Source organism: Arachis ipaensis, chromosome B6, assembly GCF_059453495.1.
Source record: "Arachis ipaensis isolate K30076 ecotype BB chromosome B6, ASM5945349v1, whole genome shotgun sequence".
Taxonomy (NCBI): Eukaryota; Viridiplantae; Streptophyta; class Magnoliopsida; order Fabales; family Fabaceae; genus Arachis; species Arachis ipaensis.
This window is the reverse complement of record NC_142441.1, coordinates 115,555,304-115,566,262: the sequence shown is the minus strand read 5'-3', so window position 1 is coordinate 115,566,262 and position 10,959 is coordinate 115,555,304. Positions and strand designations below refer to the sequence as shown.

Genomic DNA, 10,959 nt, shown 5'->3' with positions numbered 1-10,959 from the left:
TAATGACTATAGTCAGCACATATGTCGCATACTGTTTGGGGAACTAACTGTTGGCTTTGTTGTGGTGGGGAAGGCTGAGCTTGTTGTTGTTGATTCAACTGTAATTGTTTCAGTAGGTTGGTCATTTCACATATGCTCTGTGTAAGGGCAGAGGTCTCAGTGCTAGAGGAAATTTCTACAACAGCTTTTGAGTGGGTGCTCATATGCCTATGATTCCTGGTGGATTCAGCTAAGTCGCTAATTAGTTACCATGCTTCATCTGCGGTCTTGTACTTCTTCAGAGAACCATTACTAGCACCATCTAGTGTAGTTTTATCCCGAGGCTTCATGCCTTGAGTAAAATAGCTGATTAACACTAGTCTGTCAATCATGTGATGGGGGCATGCATCCAGAAGGTTCTTAAAACGCTCCCAGTACTCGTAGAGAGTTTCTGATTCACCTTGAACAATGCATGAGATCTCTTTCCTTAGTCTGTTTGTGACTTCAGCTGGAAAGTATTTCTCCAAAAATTTTCTCCTGAGCGTGTCCTAGTTGGTAACAGTTGCTTCAGGTTGAGAGTAGTACCACTCCCTCGCCTTTCCTTCAAGAGAAAACGGGAAGGCAGTTAACAGAATAAAAGTTTCATGCGCACCCTGACGCCTAATAGTAGAACATGCTGTCTGAAAATTCCTGAGGTGCTGGATGGGGTCCTGAGCAGGTAAGCCATGAAACTTGGGCATTAAGTTGATTAGTGTAGTCTTCAGTTCAAAATCTGCAGCCAGAGTTGGGTGATGCACTTGATATGGCTGCATTGTAAAATCTGGGGCTCCAGCATCCTGGAGAGTAATCCTCCAAGGTTTTGCCATTCTATCTTCACGTGAATCAACTGAATCAGTAGTAAAGGAGCTTGTTTTGCTCTCGGATGACGGTTCAGATTCACCCTCAGATGAGACTGGTGAATCGATAACAATCACTTCACCACCCTCAAAGGCTAACCGACGTCGAGCTCGCCTAATACGTGAAATAGTCCTTTCAATTTCAGGATCAAACGCGGCTAAGCTCAGATCAGGCAGTGAACACGTCATTCAAGGAAAGAAATATATAGCTCATGGTAAATAAAAAATAAAATATGCAAATAAAAATAAAAATATGTACACTAATTAATAATTTAGAACACAATTGTAACTCCCTGGCAACAGCGCCAAAAACTGGTGCGTGGCAGAAGTTAGACCAATTAAGAGATTTTTTTTATAAGAGAACAGCATTGCAAGTATAGCCCTTAACCAGATAAAATCCGCCTCACCAATTTAAAAAGGGTGTCACAAAAATTTAGAATAAAAATACTGGGAGTATGAATCCCAGGTCGTCTCCCAACGAGTTGCACGAAAGGATGCTAATTTATTAATTAGGAATTTTCTGAGGGTTTTGAGAGTTGAATAATGAGCAATTAAATAATTGTAAATTAAAGCGATAAGACTAATAATGATTATTAATATTCTAAATAAAGAGCCTTGACTGGGGGAATGATTAATTGGAAGTTCTATCCTTGTTGGGGTCTCTTAAGTGTAGTATTAAAAAGGTTGTTGTTTTCACTTAGTTAACCCTTACTAAATAAAGGAAAGTTAAGTGATTAAGCTAACCCTTTTTCGCAAATCCTAGTCCTCTCCCTTAGGAAGGTCTAGCATTAGTAAATACAGAACTAGCCAACAATTTCCAATTTAATCAACACTTAAGCCTTCCAACTCAAGTGTCTCCTTTTAATCAACCTCCATGTCAAGTATGGAGTCTACTCCATTGACATGAATATAACGCTCATAAAAATATAAGAAGAAGACATGATAAATTAAATAAAATTAATTAAAAGTAAAAAGTAATCTTTTGCATTAACAATCCATGAAAATAATCCAATTACTACTTTAAACAAGAATTAAGAATATAGAATAAATAAAATAGTAAGAAAAGAAACAAACTAGAATAATGTCTTCAACGGAGGTAATGACTTCTTCAATATCCAAAAGCATAAAACGATAAACTGGGAATGTAAAGAGAACCTAGAGGAAGAGTAATCCTCTCTAGATTCAGATCTAAAAACCTAAAACTATCCTAATGAGAATATGTCTATTGTGTCTAAGATGTGTAAAGAGATCTCTTGATTCTCTGCATGTTCCCTGGCTTTATTCTGTGTTTCTGGGCCAAAAACTGGGTCAAAACGCGGCCCGAAATTGCCCCCAGCATTTTCTGTTAATTCTGCAGATCACGCAGGTCATGGGTACGCGTCAGTCATGCGTTCACGTCATTCAGCGATTTTCCTTGTCACGCGTACGCGTCGTCCACGTGTTCACGTCATTTGTACAGACTCCAATCCGCGCGTACGCGTCAGGCACGCGTACGCGTCAGGCACGCGCACGCGTCGCTGCATTTTTTTATTCCGTGCGCTCGCGTGAGCCATGCGCGTGCGTCAGTGTTCGCTGGTCATCTCCTTAGTTTCTTGTGTTCCTTCCATTTTTGCAAGCTTCCTCTCCATTCTCTAAGTCATTCCTGCCCTATAAAGCCTGAAACACTTAACACACGGATCACGGCATCGAATGGTATAAAGGAGAATTAAAATATACTAATTAAGGATCTCTAGGAAGCAAGTTTTCAACCATAAATAATACTAGGAAGGAATTATAAAATCATACAATTAGTATGAATAAGTGGGTGATGACTTGATGAAACCACTCAATTAAACACAAGATAAACCATAAAATAGTCGTTTATCAAGAAGTGAGAGTTTAGTTATGCTTGTTGATGAGCGGATAATTTATACGCTTTTTGGCATTATTTTTACATAGTTTTTAGTATAATTTAGTTAGTTTTTAGTATATTTTTATTAGTTTTAAAATAAAATTCACATTTCTGGACTTTACTATGAGTTTGTGTATTTTTCTATGATTTCAGGTATTTTTTGGCTGAAATTGAGGGACTTGAGCAAAAATCTGATTTAGAGGCTAAAGAAGGACTGCAGATGCTGTTGGATTCTGACCTCCCAGCACTCAAAGTGGATTTTCTGGAGCTACAAAAGTTCAAATGGCACGCTCTCAATTGCGTTGGAAAGTAGACATCCAGGGATTTCCAGCAATATATAATAGTCCATACTTTGCCGAGTTTAGATGATGCAAACTGGCGTTCAACTCCAGCTCTCTGCCCTATTCTGGAGTTAAACGCCAGAAACAGGTTGCAAAGCAGAGTTAAATGCCAGAAACAGGTTACAAACTGGCATTTAACTTCAAGGAAGACCTCTACATGTGAAAGCTTCAATGCTCAGCCCAAGCACACACCAAGTGGGCTCGGAAGTTGATTTCTGCATCATTTACTTATTTATGTAACCCTAGTAACTAGTTTAGCATAAATAGAACTCTTTACTATTGTACTAGGGGTCTTTTTCCCTATTTTTGAATTCATATACCATTTAGGAAGGCTAGCCATTCGGCCATGCCTGGACCTTGTTCTTATGTATTTTCAACAGTAGAGTTTCTACCCACCATAGATTAAGGTGTGGAGCTCTACTGTTCCTCATGAATTAATGCAAAGTACTATTGTTTTTCTATTCAATTCAAGCTTATTTCTTCTCTAAGATATTCATTCGCACACAAGAACATGATGAATGTGATGATTATGTGACGCTCATCATCATTCTCACTTATGAACGCGTGCCTGACAAACACTTCCGTTCTACATGCAAACAAGCTTGAATGCATATCTCTTAGCCTCCTGATCTACGATCAGAGTCTTCGTGGTATAGGCTAGAATTATTGGCGGCCATTCTTGAGATCTGGAAAGTCTAAACCTTGTCTGTGGTATTCCGAGTAGGATCTAGGAAGGGATGGCTGTGACGAGCTTCAAACTCGCGAGTGCTGGGCGTAGTGACAGACGCAAAAGGATTATTGAATCCTATTCCAGTATGATCGAGAACCGACAGATGATTAGTCGTGCGGTGATAGCGCATTTTGGACCATTTTCACTGAGAGGACGTGATATAGCCATTGACAACGGTGATGCCCTACATAAAGCTTGCCATGGAAAGGAGTAGGAATGATTGGATGAAGATAGCAGGAAAGCAGAGGTTCAGGAGGAACAAAAGCATCTCTCTACGCTTATCTGAAATTCTCACCAATGAATTACATAAGTATTTCTATCCTGTTTTACGTTTTATTTATCTTTTAATTATTAGAACTCTAAAACCATTTGAATCCGCCTGACTGAGATTTATAAGGTGACCATAGCTTGCTTTAAGCCGACAATCTCCATGGGATCGACCCTTACTCACATAAGGTTTATTACTTGGACGACCCAGTGCACTTACTGGTTAGTTGTGCAAAGTTGTGACAAAGAATTAAGATTATGAACGTGCGTATAAAGTTTTTGATGCCGTTACCAAGGAATGAACGATCACGATTTTGCATACCAAGTTTTTGGCGCCGTTGCCGGGGATTGTTCGAGTTTGGACAACTGACGGTTGATCTTGTTGCTCAGATTAGGTAATTTTATTTTAATTTTAAACTTTTTATTTCTTATTTTCGAAAAGTTAAAAAAAAAATTTTTCTTCTTTTTCATTTTTCCCAAAATAATTTTCGAAAAAACCAAAAAAAATTAATAAAATCATAAAAACCAAAAATATTTTGTATTTCTTGTTTGAGTCTAGTGTCAAATTTTAAGTTTGGTGTCAATTGCATGTTTTAATTTTTCTCAAAAAAAATTTTCGAAAATCCATGCATTGAGTTTTGTTCTTCATGATCTTCAAGTTGTTCTTAATAAATTTCCTTGTTTGATCTTTGCATTTTCTTGTTTTGTGTCTTTTCTTGTTTTTCATATGCATTTTTGAATTCTTAGTGTCTAGCCATTGAAAATTTCTAAGTTTGGTGTCTTGCATGTTTTTCTTTTCTTAAAAAAAAATTTCAAAAATAAGTTCTTGATGTTCATCTTGATCTTCAAAGTGTTCTTGGTGTTCATCTTGACATTCAAAGTGTTCTTGCATGCATCATGTGTTTTGATCTTGAATTTTTATGTTTTGCATCATTTTTATGTTTTTCTCTTCCCTCATTTAAATTCAAAAAAAATATAGTTTCCTTATTTTGCTCATAATTTTTGAAAATTTGAATTGATTTAGTCATAAAGTTTTAAAATTCAATTATTTCTTATTAGTCAAGTCAATTTTCAATTTAAAAATTCTATCTTTTTCAAATCTTTTTCAAAAATCAAATCTTTTTTATTTTTTTCCAATATTTTCGAAAATCTCACTAACATTTAATGTTTTAATTCAAAAAATTTTCAAGTTGTTACTTGCCTATTAAGAAAGGTTCAATCTTTAAATTCTAGAATCATATCTTTTAATTTCTTATTAGTCAAGTAATCAACTTTAATTTCAAAAATTAAATCTTTTTAAATTTCTTTTCAAATTTTTTTTCAAATTAAATTTTCAACCATATCTTTTTCAAAATCAATTTCAAAATCTTTTCTAACTTCATATCTTTTCAAAAATTGATTTTCAAATCTTTTTCAATTAACTACTTGACTTTTTGTTTGATTTTAAAAGTTTTCTATTTCAATCATATCTTTTTCAAAAACTTCTAACTACTTTTCTCTCTCCAATTTTTGAAAATCACTAACCTTTTTTTTTTAATTCTTTTTAATTAACTAATTGTTTTAAATTCCAATTTTATTTTATTTCTTTTTATATTTTCAAATTCTAATTAATTAATTTCATAAAAAACAAAAATATTTTCCTTTTATTTTAATTTGAAATTCGAATTCTTCATTTTCTCTCTTCTCCATTCTACTCTCCTATTCTTCTCCTCTTCTACTCACATAAAGGAATCTCTATATTATGATATAGAGGATTCCTCTTCTTTCTGTTCTCTTCTTTTTTATATGAGCAGGAACAGGGATAAAGACATTCTTATTGAAGTTGATCCTGAACCTGAAAGGACTCTTAAGAGGAAACTAAGAGAAGCTAAGGCACAACCCTCTGGAGAGGACCTGAAAAAAATTTTCGAAAAAGAAGGAGACATGGCCGAACCTAATAACAATGGTGGAGATGCAAGGAAGTTGCTTGGTGACTTTATCGCACCCTCTTCTGACTTCTATGGAAGAAGCATCTCAATTCCTGCCATTGGAGCAAACAACTTTGAGCTTAAGCCTCAATTAGTTTCTCTAATGCAACAGAATTGCAAGTTTCATGGACTTCCATTGGAAGATCCTCATCAGTTTTTAGCTGAATTCTTGCAAATCTGTGACACTGTCAAGACCAATGGAATTGATCCCGAGGTCTACAAGCTTATGCTTTTCCCTTTTGCTGTAAGAGACAGAGCTAGAACATGGTTGGATTCACAACCTAAGAAAAGCATGAACTCTTGGGAAAAGCTGGTTAGTGCTTTCCTGGCCAAATTCTTTCCACCTCAAAAGATGAGCAAGCTTAGAGTGGAAATCCAAACCTTCAGACAGAAAGAAGGTGAGTCCCTCTATGAAGCTTGGGAAAGATATAAGCAATTGGTCAAAAGGTATCCTACTGACATGCTTCTAGAATGGAGCATCATATGTATATTCTATGATAGTCTGTCTGAGTTGTCAAAAATGTCATTGGACCATTCTACAGAAGGATCTCTTCATCTGAAACCCCTGCAGAAGCTCAGGAACTCATTGAAATGGTTGCAAATAATCAGTTCATGTACACCTCTGAGAGGAGTCCGGTGAACAATGGAACGCCTCAGAAGAAGGGAGTTCTTGAAATTGATACTCTGAATGCCATATTGGCTCAGAACAAAATATTGACTCAGCAAGTCAATATGATTTCTCAGAGTCTGAATGGATTGCAAGCTGCATCCAACAGTACAAAAGAAGCATCTTCTGAAGAAGAAGCTTATGATCCTGAGAACCCTGCAATGGCAGAGGTGAATCACATGAGAGAACCCTATGGAAACACATATGATCCTTCAGGGAGAAATCATTCAAATTTCTCATGGAAAGATCAACAAAAGCCTCAACAAGGCTTTAATAATGGTGGAAAAAACAGGTTTAGGAATAGCAAGCCTTTTCCATCATCTACTCAGCAACAGATAGAGAATTATGAGCAGAGTCCATCTAGCTTAGCAAATATAGTCTCTGATCTATCTAAGGCCACTCTAAGTTTTATGAGTGAAACAAGGTCCTCCATTAGAAATCTGGAGGCACAAGTGGGCCAGCTGAGTAAAAGGGTCACTGAAACTCCTCCTAGTACTCTCCTAAGCAATACAGAAGAGAATCCAAAAAGAGAGTGCAAGGCCATTACCTTACTTGGTGTGGCCGAACCCAGAGAGGAGGAGAAGGACGTGAATCCTAGTGAGGAAGACCTCTTGGGACGTCCATTGACCTATAAGGAATTTTTCTTTGAGGAACCAAAGGAATCTGAGGCTCATCTAGAGACCATAGAGATTCCATTCAACCTACTTCTGCCCTTCATGAGCTCTTATGAGTATTCTTCCTCTGAAGAGGATGAAGACATTACTGAAGAGCAGGTTGCTAAGTATCTAAGAGCCATCATGAAGTTGAATGCCAGTTTATTTGGTAATAATACTTGGGAGGATGAACCCCCCTTGTTCACCAATGAACTGAGTGCATTGATAAGGCAGACATTGCCTCTGAAGAAACCAGATCTCGGAAAGTTCTTCATACCTTGTACCATAGGCACCATGACCTTTGAGAAGGCTCTGTGTGACCTTGTGTCAGGGATAAACCTCATGCCACTCTCTGTAATGGAGAAACTGGGAATCCTTGAGGTACAAGCTGCAAGAATCTCACTAGAGATGGCAGACAAATCAATGAAACAGGCTTATGGATTAGTAGAGGACTTGTTAGTAAAGGTTGAAGGCCTTTACATCCCTGCTGCTTTCATAATCCTAGACACTGGGAAGGATGAGGATGAATCCATCATCCTTGGAAGACCGTACCCTTCCTAGCCACAGCAAGAGCTGTGATTGATGTGGACAGAGGAGAGTTGGTCCTTCAACTGAATGAGGACTACCTTGTATTTAAAACTCAAGTTTCTCTTTCTGTAACCATGGAGATGAAGCATGAAAAGCTTCTCTCACTACAGAGTCAACCAAAGCCCCCACAATCAAACTCTAAGTTTGGTGTTGGGAGGCCACAACCAAACTTTAAGTTTGATGTTGAACCCCCACATTCAAACTCTAAGTTTGGTGTTGGGAGGTCCCAACAATGCTCTGAATATCTGTGAGGCTCCATGAGAGCTCACTGTCAAGCTATTGACATTAAAGAAGCGCTTGTTGGGAGGCAACCCAATGTTATTTAACTATATTTAATTATTTTCCATTTCTATTTTATGTTTTCTTTAGGTTGATGATCATGTGAAGTCACAAAAACTACTGAAAAATCAAAAACAGAATGAAAAACAGCATTAAAAATAGCTCACCCTGGAGGAAGAACTTACTGGCATTTAAACGCCAGTAAGAAGCATCAAACTGGTGTTTAACGCCAGAAAGAAGCATCAAGCTGGCGTTAAACGCCAGAAACAAGCACCAGACTGGCGTTTAATGCCAGAACAGAGCATGGAAGTGGCGTTAAACGCCAGAAACAAGCAGCAATCTGGTGTTAAACGCCAGGATTGCACTCTAAGGGCATTTACACCCCTAAATAGAGCAGGAATGATAAGTCCTTGACCCCTCAGGATCTGTGAACCCCACAGGATCCCCACCTACCCCACCTCTCTTCTTCTCTCCTCCTCACACCTTTCCATAACACTCTTCCCCAAAATAACCTCCACCAATCACCTCCATTACTCCTCCAAAACCATCATACAACCCACCTACACCCATCCACTCAAATTCAAACCATCACTCCTTCCTTTTTTCACACATCATAACCACCTAAAACCCCCTTGGCCGAACTACTCACACTCATTTTTCTTCTTCTTCTACTCCCTCTTCTCTTCTTTTGCTTGAGGATGAGCAAACCCTCTAAGTTTGGTGTGGTAAAAGCGTTGCTTTTTGTTTTTCCATAACCATTTATGACACCTAAGGCTAGAGAAACCTCTAGAAAGAGGAAAGGGAAGGCAAAAGCTTCCACCTCTGAGTCATGGGAGATGGAGAGATTCATCTCAAAAGCTCATCACTAAGAAAAGGATGGAGCAAACAAGAGATCATGGACCTCAACAAGAGCTTGAGGAAATTCCTCACCATGAAATCCCTGAGATGCCTCAAGGGATGCACTTCCCTCCACAAAACTATTAGGAGAAAATCAACAATTTCCTAGGAGAATTAAGTTCCAACATGGGACAACTAAGGATGGAGCACCAAGAGCACTCCATCATCCTCCATGAGATTAGAGAAGATCAAGGAGCTATGAGGGAGGAGCAACAAAGACAAGGAAGAGACATAGAGGAGCTCAAAAGCACCATTGGTTCTTCAAGAAGAGGAAGATGCCACCCTCACTAAGGTGGACTCGTTCCTTAATCTCCTTGTTCTTATTTTCCTGTATTTCGGTTTTTGAGCCTTATTTTTTATTTATGTTTGTGTCTTTACTATATGATCATTAGTGTTTAAGTGTCTATGTCTTAAAGCTATGAATGTCCTATGAATCCATCACCTCTCTTAAATGAAAACTGTTCTAAAAATAAAAGAACAAGAAGTACATGGTTTCGAATTCATCCTTGAAACTAGTTTAATTATTTTGATGTGGTGACAATACTTTTTGTTTTCTGAATGAATGCTTGAACAGTGCATATGTCTTTTGAAATTGTGGTTTATGAATGTTAAATATGTTGGCTCTTGAAAGAATGATGAAAAAGGAAAAATGTTATTGATAATCTGAAAAATCATAAAATTGATTCTTGAAGCAAGAAAAAGCAGTGAATACAAAAGCTTGCGAAAAAGAAAAAAAAGAGAAAAGAAAAATGGCGAAAAAAAGAAAGAAAAAGAAAAAGCAAGCAGAAAAAGCCAAAAGCTCTTTGAACCAAAAGGCAAGAGAAAAAAGCCAATAGCCCTTAAAACCAAAAGGCAAGGGTAATAAAAAGGATCCAAGGCTTTGAGCATCAGTGGATAGGAGGGCCTAAAGGAATAAAATCCTGGCCTAAGCGGCTAAACCAAGTTGTCCCTAACCATGTGCTTGTGGCGTGAAGGTGTCAAGTGAAAACTTGAGACTGAGCGGTTAAAGTCAAGGTCCAAAGCAAAAAAAAGAGTGTGCTTAAGAACCCTGGACACCTCTAATTGGGGACTTTAGCAAAGCTGAGTCACAATCTGAAAAGGTTCACCTAGTTATGTGTCTGTGGCATGTATGTATCCGATAGTAATACTGGAAAACAGAATGCTTAGGGCCACGGCCAAGACTCATAAAGTAGCTTTGTTCAAGAACCAACATACTGAACTAGGAGAATCAATAACACTATCTAAATTCTAAGTTCCTATAGACGCCAATCATTCTGAACTTCAACAGATAAAGTGAGATGCCAAAACTATTCAAGAGGCAAAAAGCTACTAGTCCCGCTCATCTAATTGGAGCTAAGTTTCATTGATATTTTGAAATTTATAGTATATTCTCTTCTTTTTATCCTATTTGATTTTCAGTTGCTTGGGGAAAGCAACAATTTAAGTTTGGTGTTGTGATGAGCGGATAATTTATACGCTTTTTGGCATTGTTTTTACATAGTTTTTAGTATGATTTAGTTAGTTTTTAGTATATTTTTATTAGTTTTTAAATAAAATTCACATTTCTAGACTTTACTATGAGTTTTTGTGTTTTTCTGTCATTTCAGGTATTTTCTGGCTGACATTGAGGGACTTGAGCAAAAATCTGATTTAGAGGCTGAAGAAGGACTGCAGATGCTATTGGATTCTGACCTCCATGTACTCAAAGTAGATTTTCTGGAGTTACAAAAGTCCAAATGGTGCGCTCTCAATTGCGTTGGAAAGTAGACACCAGGGCTTTCGAGAAATATATAATAGTCTATAC

General features: G+C 37.4%; 1 non-coding gene across 1 annotated transcript; it reads left to right on the top strand.

The window, feature by feature from the left end:
* The first annotated feature begins 365 nt into the window (after positions 1-365).
* Positions 366-473, top strand: LOC148562401 (small nucleolar RNA R71). Its single transcript, XR_015888037.1, has one exon. It is a non-coding gene; the product is annotated as a small nucleolar RNA R71 (small nucleolar RNA).
* Positions 474-10,959: the final 10,486 nt, after the last annotated feature.